The sequence below is a fragment of the Carlito syrichta genome, unplaced genomic scaffold (genome assembly GCF_000164805.1).
Source record: "Carlito syrichta isolate Samal-C Ts95f unplaced genomic scaffold, Tarsius_syrichta-2.0.1 Scaffold307107, whole genome shotgun sequence".
Lineage (NCBI taxonomy): Eukaryota > Metazoa > Chordata > Mammalia > Primates > Tarsiidae > Carlito > Carlito syrichta.
The window spans coordinates 633702-651719 of NW_007251203.1; positions in this window are offsets into that span (position 1 = coordinate 633702).

The following is an 18018-nucleotide window of genomic DNA, read 5'->3' on the forward strand; positions in this document are numbered from 1 at the left end:
AACTAGTGTGTAAGTAAGCTTGAAATGCACATAACTGGATTCAGTAAAAGAAATAACAACAAAAGTAACAACAAAACAAAGCAAGGTTTGGGGGGAAAGTCAGATTCCAATCCTAGGTGTGGATTTATGAAGTCTTGGGCAAGTAACTCAAAGTAGCTGTTTTAATTGCAAGACAGAAATAGCGAGCTTAACTTCTAAATTTGTTGGGAGGTTTCCTGAAAATATATGTGTCCTATGATCTGACATGTGACCAAAAAATGCAGTCAATATCAGTGCACAAGTTGACCAGTCAGACCCCAGTGTGCAATTGGCCCCGGCCTCCAATTTCTACATTAACCACATTGACTGATTTACTGTGCTGTGATGGTTCTGAGAGTGGTTACAGGAAGGCAGTGGATTGGTGTACTTTCTTTTCCAAAGGTTTAAATTTAAAATTGTGAAAGGAAAGAAAAGGTCATGTCTTTACAATCACAGCAAAGTAGAGAACTGAAGACTAAATGAGTCAAACACTAACAACACAGTTTACACCTGATTTACTAAAGTAATTGTTCACATCTACCCTTACTTTGGCTGTGACTCTTAAATTTACCTCTTATATCAAAGAATCACAATGCTTCAGTTGGTCTAGTTTGTCCTCCAGGCTTCCAGGACTCCAGAAATTAGTAATATGGTTCTGAGTGAAAGTTCTCCATGAAAATCATTTTTCGATTCATATATGTCCACCACTAGGATACTGCAATTTTACACACATGAAATTTTTCTGTGTTCAAAACATAATAATACCAAGCATCTGTAGGAGAGTAAATTGATACCAACATCAAAATGTAAACACATAAAGCAAGAGGATTTTATAAGATCTGCTTTTTACATTTTCTTTTTCATATTCTATAAAAAAGAATATAACATAAGCAAAATGGTTGTCTAAACCTAACTGCAGACATAGTTTTAAGTCTTTCAACTGCAGTAATACTTCAAGATCCTCTCTCACAGTTTATAATATCATTCGAATTCTACTCCAGACATTTACCCTTTCCATATGTTCCTAGCAGGAAATGTGCCTGAAAACAGAAATTCAGAGAGACATGTGATACTCAATAATATAAAACATTTTCTAAGGGAACAAAAGGAACACTCTAATGAAAATACTTGTTGGATTTTGGTTTTATTCAAATATTATCCAAGTATCATTCCTTCAGTAACCATTGTTTTGCTTCTAAGAATTTGTTTTTTCTTAAATTTTTGAAATGCTCTTATATTAAGGTATTTTTATAGCAAAGGTTATTAGTTTAAGTCTTGTTTCAAATCTTCTCTAACTAAAATGTATAGCTGAAGCTACTCCTCAAAAGAGACCTTCCCCCTCCATCTTTTAAAACTGAGAACATTTTTTGATACAATAGTACAATTGTTTCAGCTGCAGTGTGCACACCATCAAATTAGAAAAGAGGAGACACTGATGAAATCAACAGAAGTTTACAATGTGTCATATCACTTAAAAGATCAAACTAGCATAATAGACTGAAAAAGACCCACCAAATGATTATCAAATATTTTTGACAGTTTTAATTTTAATGTTGAGACTATAAGTGGCAGTTTCTAAAAAAATCCAGACACTAGTTTCTCTAAGTAAGAGTATAAAAGCATTGCTACTGGAGATCTTTTCGTAGCATAGATGGGTGAGTAAGGGATATATCGTGAATGTGGGCTGAAACTTTGGATTATATAATAGGATGAGAAGGATTTAAAATGCCTTCTTTAGAAAATAATGCAACAACAAAATAAGACAGAGTTTATTGAAAACTCTCTTCATAGAATGTAAGGTCTTTGTCTTCCCCTGCCTTTCAAATTAAAAAAACATCTTTTAGACATAAGTTATTTCATCTTATAAAATAATATTCTTGAAGTTTTGCCAATAAAAGAGATTTTCTTACACTACAGGAATATTTAAATACAACCAGAATAAGAATGGTAAACACATGGCAGGAATAATGTCCTTCGTCAATATATCATAGGCAGTCTTTGCAATAGATGATGGTGTCTTGGTCAGTGTGACAGTTAATTTTATGTATCAACTTAACTGAGCTATGATGACCAGTTGTTGAGTTGAACAACACTGACAATGTTATTGGAAAGGTATTATTTAGATGCAGTTAACATTTACAATCAGCAGATGTTAAGTAAAGCACATTACCCTCCATAGTATGAGTGGTCATCATCCAGTTAAAAGCCTTAAGAGCAATGAATGAGGTTTCTAGAAGACGAGGCAATTCTGCCACAGATTGCAATATAGAAACCCCATCTAAGTTTCTCATCTGCTGTTCTACCCTGCAGATTTCAGACTCAAGACTGCAACATTAATTTTTTCCTGAATTTCCAGTCTGCCCTACAGATTTCAGATTTGGCAGCACCACAATCACATGAGCCAATTCATTAAAAATAAATCTCTTTGTGTGTATATAAATATGTGTGTGTATATTATAATTATATTATATATATACATATGTGTGTGTAAATATATATATATAGTTATATATATATATATATATATCTCCTATTAGTTCTAGAGCCATCTGACTTCTGTCAAATATACACATTAGGCTCAGGCATCGTCTTTTCTCTACACTTACTTGAAGCAGCCACTACAGGTCCATTAGAGAGGACACATCCAGTTAAGTCTATTTGCCATTTCTATAGTCAGGCATCTTAATATTTACAGAAATAGTATAAGAAATACTTATATAAAGTGAAAATTCCTCTTGTAATGTATTTAATTATTCTTTGCCTTTTACATTTTAGTTGTTATAGAATCAGCTGGCTTAAATAAAAAATATACTTTGCAACTCTTTATTATCCAAAATGCAGAAAAATTTCCCACAGCCTACCAAAAACAACAATAAAGTACAGTACAGAGATTTGTTACTATCAAAGTTTTTGTCATAAAAAGGATCTATTTGAGCCATTCTAAACTTCACATAAACTTGGATAATTGTTTTATTTTCATTTTTATTTATTTTGTAGAGACAAGATACATAACTATATAACTATTACATACACACACACATATAACAGAACAGACTGTAGAATATAATAGAGCAGGCATCTATGAACCTGTCCTCCAGTTTTAACAATGCATTTTGTAATTTTTGCTCAAGATCTTGTAAAGCTAAAACATGACAAATGGAGCTAAAGTTTGTCCTGTTGGCCAGCTCCTCCAGTTGTACCCAACTTTTAAATATCTGTGTTCCCAAGTTTGGTCTTAAGATGATTTTTCATCTTTCTTTACTCTTTCTCCCTAAATGATTTTATCCACCTCCTTAGATTGAACGGCAGGGTTAAGATGAAGACACATAAATTGTCAGAGGGCTTTAGTCACCGGGCCTTCCCTATCCCTAAAGAAGTCTACCAGCCTCTTCTGCACGGCCATCTTCTCTGAATCCCAGATTCATTGTATCTAGCTCACTACTAATCATCGCTCTTGCTATTCACCTGTTTGTCTCCCATAACTCTGTAAACATTATTACTAGCTGCTTCACTGCTTAAATCAACTATTTGTCATCCTTAATATCTCTTTTCTTTTGCTTCTTTTTTTGAATACTTTAATTTGTTTAATTCACAGATAACTCACTTTATAAGTACTATTGTGGAGGCTGGGTTTTTTGTTTGTTTTTTAACTTTAAAGATGTGGCATACAATTCAGGGTTAAGTATACGAATGTTCATTATGCAGGTACCCTTGTTGATGAGGTATGCCCCTTCCCCTCCTCTGGCAGTTTCCCACTACTGCCAATCCTTTTCTTATAGTATTTTGATACTTGTTCAAGGTCCACTTATGAGTGAGGACATATGGTACCCTGTTCTTTTTTTCTGTGATAGATCACTGAGAATGATAGACTCTAAATCCATCCAAGTTGCTGCACAGTTCATATGTTTGTCATTCTTTATGACTGCATAATATTCCATTATGTATATATACCACATTTTTGTTTATCCAGTCCATTTTCACTGGGTATCACGGTTGGTTCCATGTTTTTGCTATTGTGAATAGTGCTGCAATAAACATGCATGTGCAGGTATCTTTTTCATAGAATGATTTGAGTTCCTCAAGGTATATTCCCAATAGAGGGATTGTTGGGTCATATGGAAGGTCAATTTCTAGTTCTTTCAGAAATCACCACACTGTTATCCAAAGAGGAGATGTTATTGTACACCTTTGTGATAGAATATGCCAACATATTCTTAATTCAAACATCACCACATACCATAATTCCCACCTCAAAGACACTTCTTGTTTTGCCCTCTACTCTCCATTTCCTGTGTTCTCATTCTGGTCCACAATGCCAATATTTCTGACTTGAACTCTTGCAAATGTCTTCTTTGTATTCTCCTTTTCCATTCTTTACCCACAATTCATTCCCCTCACTGCATGAAAAGAAAACTTCTTATTATGGAGATTGGACAAAGTTGCTTGCTTAACCATTCAAAAATTTTCCATTATACTCAGAATAGAGCCCACCATGACTCATGCTGGCTAATAAGTCCGACATCTTGTGGTGGTGAAGGACTGCTATCTATCACTTCATGCCATTTGCCCTCTGCATAGTGTTTGAAGCACACTGCTCCCTCATTCCCACATTCATATTTTTAAATAAGCTTTTCCTTATCTCACTGCTTTGTCTCATGTTGATCCCACTGCCTAGAAGCTTTCCCCATACGTACATCATGAATTCTTTACTTGGGTCTACATGATGCTCACCAACTTTTCATCCCAGACTTTTTCCATCTAAAAAACTTCCTTCCTTGACATATTATAATGTGTAAGTAATTTGTTTATTTGTCTGCTTATCTACTTTTGGCTCTTACCTCCACTGAAATATAAGTTCTAGTAGTTGATGGTCATAGCTATCATATTACTTTTGGTGACCTCCGCAAAATCCCAATTCCTGAAACCTAGTAAGCATTCAATATATATATATTTTAAAGGAAATACAAATTTTACTCATTAAAAAAAGTCTCAGCCACAAGCTTTGTTTTTTACTATTGCCCATGTGACTAGACTGACAGCCCATTTCTCTGACAAAAATAGTTTGAATTTTGCCATAGAACTCTGGGAAAATTTAAATTATTGGAAGAAAATAGAAATTTGTATTATGTTTAGGAGGATGAAAGATTTATTTTGGATTTTGGATAGATGGCTAGAAAGATAAGTAGATGTAAATTTACATAATAAAAATATAAATTTAAATATACATGTTTAAAAGGACACAATAGAAAAAATACATAGTTCTTAACAATTATAATGAAGACCATGCTGAAACATGAGAAAATAGTATGACAAGATGTTTAGTTAGGAAGCATAATGCAAAATGGTAGTTTTGATGCAATCATGTGTATACAAAATGAATATACACATATAAAAACAAAAAGTTATGGATAAAATGAAAATGACTATGTATTATCATAAGTAGCTTTTTTCTTTCCACAATTTTCTTCATGTTTTATAACATCATTGTCTTTTGCATCAAAAGTGAAAATAAGGACACACTGCACAATAAAAACCTTCATATAACTTTAGTAGAGTTGATCTTAAAAGCTAAATTACATCATGTTATAGGTAACAGACATCTAAATGTTGATTGTTATATTTGCTTTGAGCAGTAGTATATCTAGAGTCAAGTAAAAAGAGATCATTCTTAAGCTAAAGTGGAGACAATAGAGCCTTTTTAGGGTAATTACATTGACTTTTTTTCACAAATGTTTCTGATATTTAGACTTTTGGTCTTTTATCTATTCACAAAACAAGTTCAGCAAAAGAAACAAAATAAAATATGAGCCTTTCAGCCTGGGACCCATTACTCAGGACATGAAGATAATAAATGTTTATTTCTTTGAAATAAAATTTTTATTTCCTTGAAAAAGAAAATAATGGTATTTTCATTTTAAATGTATCCAAAGATCATCAGTTTATTTTAAGATTCATTATTTAAGTCAGGAAACATGGCCAGATGTGGTGGCTCATGCCTATAATCCCAGCACTTTGGGAGGCCAAACTGGGAGGATTGCTTGGGCACAGGAGTTCAAGAACAGCCTAGGCAACATAGCAAGACTTCATCTCTACAAAAAAAAAAAAAAAATCAAAAAACAATTTAGCCAGGCTCAGGGGTGCATGCCTGTAGTCCCAGCTACTAGCAAGGCTGAGGCAGAAGGATCACCTGAGCCCAGGAGGTTGAGGTTGTAGTGAGCTATGTCTGTGTCATTGCACTTCAGCCTGGACGATAGAGTAAGATTCTGACTCAAGAAAAAAAAAGTCAATAAATATTATTCCGTAAAAGGTACTACACCACCCAGTGGACCACAAATATGGTAAAGTGTTGTGTCCACTTTCATTAAAAAATCACGGCAGACAACAAATCTTTGTCATGGGTGCTACCTGGCCCTATAGCCCAGGGCAAAGGAGTTTAAGGGAAGGCAGTCGGATTGCTTCCCTGAAGATGCTTTCTGGGAAAGGTGACTTTCGTACCAGCCTTTGAAGGATAGTTAGGCTTTCACCAAGCATGGAATATTGGAGAAAAACAATTAACATTGAAAAAGGGATAAGTAAGCTCATGTGAAGAACAGTTTTTAAAACCTTCTAAGTTTTCTTGACTGGAAGAAAAAACAAAGATTTCCTTTTATAGACAGACTTGGCTTGTCTTTGAATAAGAACTCAGTAGTTCATTTGTTCAGTTATATGCACTGCATAATAAGCAATGAATGAATTGAACTTATTAACTTTATTATAAAAATCACATTCTTTGATTAAAAACCTCAAGACAAATATTAGTGGAAGAAGTCATAATATACTGAAAGAAAAAAGTTTACTGGTTATATAATAATTTTTTTTAATTTGATACATGGCAATTTACCTGCAGAGTAGCAGAAAATTGTGTTTAGGTTTTTGTTTGTTTGTTTGTTTTTTGGGGTTTTTTTGAGTTGGAGTCTCACTCTATCACCCAGACTGGAGTGCAGTGGCTGCTCCCGGTCACTGCAACCTCGACATGCTGGGGCTCCGGTGATCCTTCCGCCTCAGCCTTCCAAGTACCTGGAACTACAGCGTGCGCTATCACGCCTGGCTAATTTTTCGATTTATTTTGGACATGCGGTCTCGCCAAGTTGTCCAGGCGGGTCTCGAACCTGTGGGCTCAGGATATCCACTCACCTCGGCCTCCCAAAGTGCTGGGATTACAGGCTGAGCCACCGAGCCCGGCAGGTTTATTTTTAAAATCTAGTTTCAGTGGATGAATTTTCATATGGACAATTGATTTGTTTTCCTTTTAAAATGCCAATGCTGTTGTTATATTTTGGACAATGAATGTTAGTTAACAATATAAGTAATTGTAATACAATATAGCATCTGCTACAAGGCAGTCAAAGCCACCTGCAACAAATCTTTCATATCTAAATTGTAAATACATGCATTTTATTATGCAAGTCTTCCCTTATACAATATGGAAGGATCATGGAACCCAATGACCTTTTAATTTGATGTCTTGAAATGGACAAAATGAAAGACACATGTGAACTTAGCAGCCATTAACAAAGTCACAGAACATTTCCGACACGTACAAGTGATCAAATGTTTATATTTTGGAAAATATAGAAGAAACTCCACTGTCCAAGTCATGATCTCTTATTCACTGTGCCTATTGCATGTGGACAATCTAACGTCAGACATTCCTTTGAGTGATCAGACCGAACTGTGCAAGAGCAAACACCACCACATTCCTAGTTAGTGTTCCATGCTTTAATTCCACAGGGAGCTCCCATTTCATGTGTTTTTCATTTTGTGTTTTGCCTCCTTGAATGCTATTTCCTCTCTTTTGGCTTTCACCAAGGTCAAAGGAATCTCCAGCAAATAAAAAATGCAAACGTCCAGTCGTGCACTGGAAATCTGCCCATACAGTGTCTAAACAATCCTAAATTTAAAGTTAATGAGTTCATTCAGCACACTACCAAGTCAACATCAAAATTCTAATGGTCAAGAGCAATCACATATTTATTAAAGACGTTAACTGTGATATTTAGCTAATATTTCTCCTTTTGCTCTGTCTCCCAGGGGGAATTCACAGGGTTGATCACCACAGGCATGATCAATCTCTAAACAATAGTCAGAATAGTCTCTAATTCACTTCCATAAACACCCCACCATTTCCTGAAAATAGAGGATCTCAACATAATACTCATCCAAAGGGTCAAAATAGAAACTCCAGGATTCTCATGCTAACCTGGAAAAACCTATATAAATGTGTAGTGTGAACACAAATTCAAGAAGCAGTTCCACAGTTCCACATACGGCTCTCTCATAAGTAATCTTTATCTCTTCTCATTCCTTATAAAGTCTTATAATGTTCGATGGCCAGAGTGACTGAATATCAAATGCGAACACTGCTTTCAGAAGCCTTCAGCGAGATTTATAAAAGTAGTACCTTGGGAAGGCAAAGCATCCAGTTACCAATGATCAGATAAAGAAATTATTAGAAGTCAATTTTCAAAAGAGCTACCCAATTATACACAGTCTTTGCTGCCTCATTTGGAATACATGCATGTTGTTCAATTAGAAATTGATCACTAAACTAAACCTGAACTTACTTTTGTAATTACAATATATTAAAGAGCCTCTCTCACCATGAATTTTTTAAGTAGGTTTTGAAGATGTTCAGAAGCAAGGTTTTTGCATCCTTAAAAGCAAATAATTCATGAAATTTCATTGTAGTAGCATTCTGTTTATATACTGCTTCTTCATTTTGGTGTTTTGTTACATTAAATGTTTATATGTTAAATCTCAGCCAAAGGCTCATATGACTAAATTACTCACTGTATAGCATTTCCCACATAAAATGTGGAGAAATAGCCTCCTGGAAGACATTAAAAATACATTTCTAAGTATATGTTTTTGATATAGATGTTCCAGAAAACAATTCAATGTGAAAAACCTTGGACTCATTTGGCTTATTAAAACAAATTGTGGGCTAATAACAGATAATTTTTAATCTATATTCCATTTCTGTTATCTCTTGATGTTTCTCGATTTTCTAAAATTAATGTATTCATTCAAGAAGCATTTTGAACACTTATATTCGTGGCACTGTGCAAAGCACAGGAGACATTAGTGTGAGCAAGAGAGTATGGGGTGGGATCAAGATACAATGGCAATTATTTAAGGTGTGTTCAGATAATATATCACTGGCACTTGATTAATGTTTAAATGGGGACAGGCAGAAAAGAAGCCAAAGAAGAATTCTAAGTTTTTGGAATTCACATGAAGGCATCTGGTAGTATCATCCTCAAAGCTGGGAAAAACAAAACAAAGAACAGGTAAAGAGGAGAGGGACCAAGGTGAAAATTTGCTGAGTTTGAGATGTCTGCAAGATATCTAAACATCCATATCTAATAGACAATTGAGATCAGGCAAGCTATCAGGCTAGAGAAATACTTCAGGAAATGAATGAGATTGCATAGGGTATGCCAGGAGGATGGAAAGAGTGGCGAAGGCCAAACCCTGAGAAACGCTAACACTTCAGGGAAAGGTTGAGTGGGAGAAATCTGGAAAAGAAGCTGAGAATTAGTGACCAGAGAGAGTAAGAAAAATTCCCAGCAGCATATGGTGTCAGAGTCTCCATGGGGACAGTATAAGGAAAAAGAATTGAGAACCAAGGAAGTCAAAGGCTGAGAAGTGTTCTTTGGATTTAACATGAAGGAAACTAGGCTGACTTTAGGAGGACAGTTTCAATAGTTTGGGAAATGGAAGAGAAGTGAAGGAGACAGGTACTGCTTTTTCCAACACAGAAAGAAGAAAATGGCAGAGAATGGAGGGGATCTTGAGTTTTAGTTTTAAAACCCCAGAGGAAAGATTTTAGTTCCATAAGAAGGGTGAGACTTCTGACTGTTTAACCACTTTTGGAAGTGGCTAACTTAGGGAAGAGGTTAGAAATAATGCATTAAAGAGTACAGCGTCACTGATCTCACATTAAAAAAAAGAAATACTTACAGCAATTACCTGAATGAGACTTGGTTATAAATAAATAAAAAGTTTCCTCAAAACTAGTATAATAATATCTTTATATAACTATCACTTCTGGTCAATATTTACTTACATGCATAAATAATACTTCCTTCTACAAAGGTTTTGAGGTAGTTAACAACAAAACTAAAACTACATTACAAAATTGCAAACTAGATGCGAAGATTGGGGTTAAGAGGAATACATGTAGAAAAATAATAAAGCAAAGCTATAATAAATATATACAAAGCCTTGTACATTTGTTAGCAATGAGTTAAAATTTGTCTCTGAGCTGCCTAGCAATCAAAGTAAAGAGAGAAACACTAAATGGTACAAGGCTTTGCGTCTATAAAATAAAGACAAACCAATAGCTTACTGAAGACACAACTTCTTCTCCTTAAATCAAGACCACAGAGGAATTTTTTTCCCATTGTCCTTACAAAGATGACACAGTGAAGGGGGAAAAAAATGTCTTCCTTACAGTATGTCAACAACTGATAAAGCAACAAATTTCAAACACCTGTTTCTAAAAATGTGCCTCAATACATCCTAAAGGAAATGATACCAGATGGCAATTAACTTGAGCTCCAAGAATGCAGAACTTTAACATCTGGTTTGATAGAGAACCTAATTTAGAATATCTTTGAGGAATGGAAAAGCTGCATGCCTTGGAAGTATTCCTTCATAAATATTATTAAATAGCATTTTTTCAAGTGGCATTATAATAAGGTTTGTATGGCAGAGAATTTAAGGTTGTATTTTATGGCAACCTTGAACCATAAATTGCTGGCAGGCAATTGGTGTGGAGATGTAGCAAAACATATGCCAACTGGTGGGCATAACAAGAAATTAAAGAATCTAAGGGCAGATAGGGGCTAGGGTAGCCAGAATCCTGGAATGTGGCTGGGATTGTCCCAGCTTGTCTTGGCATAATTATTAATAGTATTTCTTCCACTCTCAAATAGTCCTTTTGGGACTATATGTTATATGATTATCATAGTGGTCTCTGCTAAGACTGTCTGTTACTGGGAAGTTATTAGTAATAGGACCATTAGTTTGGAATCCAAAGGCCAGATTCCGTTCTCTTGGCAATTGGGCATATAGGGTTATAAGGTCTATCAGTCATAAGCAAGACAATAGTCTGAAAAATAATATAATGTGAAACAGATTTCTAAAACATGGACTCCAAACTGAGGAAGAAGCAGAGACAGATAGTCACGGTGAGAATTGCTTCAGGGATAACTATTAGCTAGTACCAGAATATCAATCTCAAGTGCCTTTAAAGATTTCCCCAAACAAATTCAAGGTTGAGTTTGCAGAAATGACCAAGAGTCTGAAAACCGGCCACTTCCAACATAATCCCAACATACTGGAGAATAAAGAAGATAATCTGCAGAGTCTGAGAGACAATTAAGAAATACACAACAAAAGAGATCTTAAAAATATTCATATCATTTGACTTAATAATGCCTTATCTGAAAAATTAATCTAAGAAAATACATTAAATGTAAAAATATGTTCTTAAATTATATATACAGATTTTCATCAAAAAAATTATAGTAACAAAAATGTAAACAATCTAATTTTCTAGCTATATGAAATTAGTTAAACTAATTATGATAAATACAAATGATTGAGTTCAGTGCCTGGAGAATTAAAAATCATGGTTTTTGTTTATTACAAAATATATGCTCTAGTCTTTTATTATTAGCTTCAATGAACATAAAATTACTCTAATTGATATAAAAGTATCTAAATGCTTACTCTCAATTTCTGCACCAATCTCAGCAAGAACTAATAACAGAACAGTTTGTGGTGAGTACCGGAACTAGGCTCACATTTCTAAGAACTGAGCTAAAGTAGACAATTATATAACCATCTAAACCTGACTGCTTGCCTAAGGTTCTTTTTTAAAAAAAAAAAACTCATCCAATTTATTCTCCTCTCTTTTGTTTTTGTTTTGCTTTTGTATTTCCTATTGTGGTAAGAACATGTTACATGAGATTTAATAAGTATCTAAGTGCACAATACAGTATTGTTAACTATAGGTACAATGTACAACAGATCTTAGAACTTATTCATCACTACTGAATAGTTACATTGAAGAGGAACCACCCCCCTGCCGTGTTCCCCTATGCCCAGCTTTTGTCAACCACCATTGTGCTCTCTGCTCCATGTATTTCACTACTTTAGATACCTCACATACGTGGAATCATGCAGTATTTGTCCTTCTGTGACTGGGTTGTTTCACACAGCATAATGTCCTCCAGGTTTTTTGTCACATGTGGCAGGATTTCCTTCTCCTTAAAGACTGAATAAGGAGGCTGGGAAGATGGTGATTGAGCTACTCAGTCTGTGTGAATCCCTGTGTAAGTGATTTTCCTCATTACTGTTACTTTATCTTGGATTCAGGAGGTACACACATGTACTGATTGCATTGTCATATGTGACGGTGTTGGGAAGTGGGTCTCAAGGGGTCCATACCCAGTCAGCGAACATTGTGACTTGCAAGTGGTTTCTGAATCCTAGCTCCCCACCATTCACCTTATTAAACTCTCAAAACTATGTGAGACAGCAAAGCTTCCTGCTCCCAGCCCTGTTTCAAAATAGAACAAATTCAGAGGTCTGGATCAGGGAATAATAGAGAGTTGAGCAAACAATAGAAGTGAAAGCACTATCACTGAATAATGGAATTAAAGAGAAAAAAAGAGAGATGTCACAAATAAGGAAAAATCAGTGGAAGAACACAGGTAAATCCCAGTATAACAAAGAGGCAACACCCAAAAAAATCAGATCTCAGAGCCTAAACAATAGAAATCACCAACTATTGGCCCCAAATACAACAGGGATTAGGGAATATATGGAAAGAGTGAATAAGACTCAAGAAGGACAAGATGCAACACTGAAAAACTTGTAACAGAGATTTTGGCAATAAAAAACTTCACCCAGGAAATAAATAACAAAATGGCAAGCATGGAAAGCAGAATTAACATGGAATTAACCATATCTGTTAAAAACATAGAAAGAAAACTCAGAAAGAAAGAACAAAGCCTCCAAGAGATGTGTGATTATATCAAGAAACCAAACTTATGCCTGATTGGTATCCCAGAAGCAGAAAGGGAAATGGAAAACACCTTGGAACAAGTATTCCAGGAGGCTATCCAAAAAAACTTTCTCTATCTCATCAGAGATGCGACCATCCAAACTCAAGAGATTCAGAGAACCCCACAAGACATCAAATGAGACCAACCCCTAGACACATAATAATTCATCTATACAAAGTAGGTATACAAGAACAAATCCTAAAGGCAGCAAGAGAGAAAGGTCAGACTACCTACCAGAACAGATCAATCAGAATAACAGCAGACTTATCAGCAGAAACACTATAAGCTAGGAGGAACTGGAGTTCAATTTCCAAAGTTCTCAAAGGTAAACAATTTAAACCAAGAATTTCCTACTCAACCAGGTTCAGCTTCATCAGTGGTGGAGAATTAAAATCCTTCCCAGACATCCACTCCCTAAGAGATTATGCTACTTCCAGACCAACTGTATAGGAGATGCTCAAGAAGAAATTAAGCACAGAAAAAAAAGAATGACCAAGCACTTCATAAAAGTACAGTAAAACACAGAGCCAGCAGAGCATGAAATGTACCTACAAAATTGAAAACATACATATATTAACACAAAAATTAAAAAGAAAGCAAAACAACCTTATAAGAGCCTAATAATAGGAATAAACTCTCACATTTCAATAATCAGCCTGAATGTCAACGGATTAAATGCACTACTGAAAAGACACAGAATGACAAACTGGATTTAAAAAACAAAAACCCACAACCCAACAATATGCTGCCTTCAGAAAATATGGCTCACAACAAAGACTTAAAGTTTGAGGATAGAAAGTAAACTTTCAGGTGAATGGAAAACAAAAAAAGGTAGGAGTCATGATTTTAATATCCGACAAAGCAACTCGCAAGCTATCAAAAATTTAAAAAGATATGGAATGACATTACACAATAATAAAAGGTTCAATCCATCAACAAGAAATATTCATCATAAATACATATGCACCCAACACAGGAAAACTAAACTGAAAAAATTTATTGATTCTAACACTATCATAACTGGGAACTTAAATACCCCCATTAACAACCCTACATATATTATTGAGGAAAAAAATCAACAAGGAGATCCAGAACCTCAACTTAATGCTTGACCAAATGGACTTAATAGATACCTACAGAACTCTACACCCAATAACCACAGAATATACATTTTACTCACCACTACATGGAATATACTTCAAGATTGACCACATCCTCAGCCATAAATCAAGCATAAATAAATTTCATAAGATCAAAATACTGCCATGCACCTTCTCAGACCACAGAGGAATAAAAAAAATATATCACTACCAATAAGATTCCCCCAAAACACACAAAAACATGGACACTAAACAGTATGATACTGAGTGACCCCTGAATCAACACAGAAATCAGAACAAAACTTAAAAGATTGTTGGAAACAAATATAAACAAAGGTACCTCTTACCAAATCTCTGTGACGCCATGAAATCAGTGCCAAGAGGGGGACTTATACTTCTTTACACACATATCAAGAAAATAGAAAGATTATGAGTTAACAGCATAACAAATCACCTAAGGGAGCTAGGAAGACAAGATCACCAAAACTCTAACTTCAGCAGAAGAATCCAAATCACCAAAGTAAAAGCCTAGAAGACAAAAATATCATAGAAAAAAAAAATCAACAAAACCAAAAGCTGGTTCTTTGAAAGGAAAAACAAAATTGATAAACCCCTAGGCTGACTGACCAAGAAAAAGAGATAAAATGTCCAAATAAACATAATCATAAATGCAACAGATGAAGACACAATTGACTCAGAATAAGATACAAAAGATTATCAGAGATTATTATGCACACCTATATGGAAACAAACTCAAAATGGAGGACTTTCTTATATCACACAACCTCCCAAGGTTGAAACAAGGAGAAATTGAGACCCTAAATAGACCAATAACAACCCAGGAAATTGACTCTGTCATAAGAAAACTACCTACAAAAATAAGCCTGGGACCAGATGGCTTTCCAGCAGTATTTTACAAAACGTACAAGGAAGAGCTGATATCAACCTTACTGAAAGTATTCCAGACAATTGAGAAAGGGAGTTCTCCCCAAATCATTTTATGAAGCTAACATCACATTGATACCCAAACTGGGTAATGATCCAACAAAGAAAGAGAACTACCTCACAACCAACATATTGCTAAACAGACAGAAATTGGAAGCATTTCCCCTGAAAACTGGAACAAGAAAAAGCTGCCCACTCTCACCCCTCCTTTTCAACACAGTGTTGGAAGTCCTAGCTAGAGCAATCAGACAAGAGAAGGAATTCAGGGTATCCAAATAGGAAAATACAAAGTTAAGTTATTCCTCTTTGCTGATGATATGGTCCTATACCTTGAAAACCCAAGAGAATCTGTCAAAAACCTCCTTGCACTGATGACATACTTTGACAAAAATCTCAGGGTACAAAATAAATGTGTATAAGACAGTTGCATTTTTAAACACCAACAACAAGCAGGCAGAAAACCAAATAAAAGGCACAATTCCATTCACAATCCCATTCACATTAGCAACAACAACAACAAAATGAAATATCTTGGCATTTTCCTAACTAGAGAAGCAAAGGACCTTTACAACAAAAACTACAAAACACTGTTCAAAGAAATCAAAGAAGACACAAACAAATTGAAAAACATTCCATGTTCATGGATTGGAAGAATCAACATTGTTAAAGTGTCCATCCTACCAAAGGCAATCTATAGATTAAACACAATACCCATTAAATTACCAACATCATTCTTTTCAGACCTGGAAATGATAATACAGAAGTTCATATGGGTACAAACAATCACAAATAGCCAAAACAGTCCTCAACAGAAGAATCCAAGAAGAGGTATCATACTTCCAGACTTTAAACTTCATTATAAGACTATAATAATAAAAAAACCTGGTATTGGTCCAAGAATAGGTATACAGACCAATGGAACAGGATAGAGATTTCAGAAGCAAACCTCAATTTTTCAACCAACTCATCTTCAACTAAGACTTCACCAGCAACCACTGGGGAGGGGAGAATCTATTCAGTAAATAGGTGCTGGGAAAACTGACTGACCACATGTAGAAGAATGAAGAAGAAACCCTATCACCATACACAAAATTCAACTCTAAATGGATCAAAGACCTAAATATAAAACTTCAAACAATAACAATCTTAGAAAATGCAGGAGACATTCTTACAGAAATTGGAATAGACCAATTCCTGATCAAAACCCCAAGTGCCCATACCATAAGAGATAAGATAGACAAGTAGGACCTCATCAAACTGAAAAGTTTCTGCAAAGCAAAAGAAACCATCAAGCGGATGGGAAGACAGCCCACAGAATGGGAAAAAAAATATTTGTCAACTATATATCTGACAAAGGCCTAACATCCAGGATCTACAAGGAACTCAAACGTGCCAAAAGAAAAACAAACAAACAAACAGTTCTACTAAAAAGTGGGCAAAAGATATGAATAGACACTTCTCAAAAGAAGACATATAAGCAGCCAACAGGTACATGAAAAAATACTCAGCCTCCCTAATCATCAATGAGATGCAAACTAAAACCACACTGAGATACCATCTAACTCCAGTCAGGTTGGTCATCATTAATAATTTTTTTAAAAAACAGATGCTGGAGAGGATGTGGATAAAATGCATCTACACTGTTGGTGGGAGTGTAAATTAGTACAACCTCTGTGGAAAACAGTGTAGTGATTTCAAAAAGATCTAAAAACCAACCTTCCGTATGGCCCAGCAATCTTTCTCTGGGAATAAACCCAGAACAACTCAAATCATTCTACAAAAAAGATATCTGCACAGGCATGTTTATTGCAGCACTGTTCACAATAGCAAAACATGGAACCAACCATATTCCCGTTAAAAGTGGACTGGGTAAAAAAGTAATAATAATGTTATATATATATGTTATGGAATATTACACAACCATAAAGAAGGACAAAATTATGGACTTCACAGCAACTTGGATGGATTTAGAGTCTGTCATATTCAGTGATCTATCACAGAAACAAAGAACTGAGTAACATGTCCTCACTCATAAGCAAACATGAACATCCAGCATAATACTACAAGAAAGGGATTGGCAGTAGTGGGACACTGTCAGGGGAGAAGGGGCACATAACATAAATAAGGGTACCTGATTCCAAACCAGACAACGTGAGGATCAATGGGAAACCCAAACTTCACCTATACAATGACCTCTTATATAACTAATCCTGAATTGTACCTCATGAATAATATTGCATCGTATGTATATAACACATTTTCTTTATCCTTTCATCCCTTGATGGACATGTTTTTCATCAGTATAATTTTCAATACAAGCTGTTCACCTCCTTTGTTAAATTTATTCCTAAATATTCTTTTTAATGCCATTATGAATGAGATTATTTTTGAATTTATTCCTAAATATTCTTTTTAATGTCATTGTAAATGAGATTATTTTTTAATTTCCTTTTTTGGATAGTTCATTGTTAGTGTATAGAAATGCAACTCATCTTTGAATGCTGATTTTGGAACTTGCACCTTTACTGAATTTATTTATTAGCTCTAACAGTTTTTTGGTGAAGTTGTTAGAGTTTTTACATATACGATCATGTCATTTTCAAACAGAAAATTTACTTATTTTATTCCAATTTACTTACTTTATTCCAATTTTATTTATTTTTCTTGCCTACTTGCTCTGACTAGGACTTCCAGTACTATGTTGAACAGAAGTGATGAGAGTCGGTATTCTTGTCTTGTTCCTGATCCTAGAGAAAAAGCTTTCAGTTTTTCACCATTGAGTGTGATGGGCTTTTTGTATATAACTTTTATTATGTTGAGCTAAATTGCTTCTATAC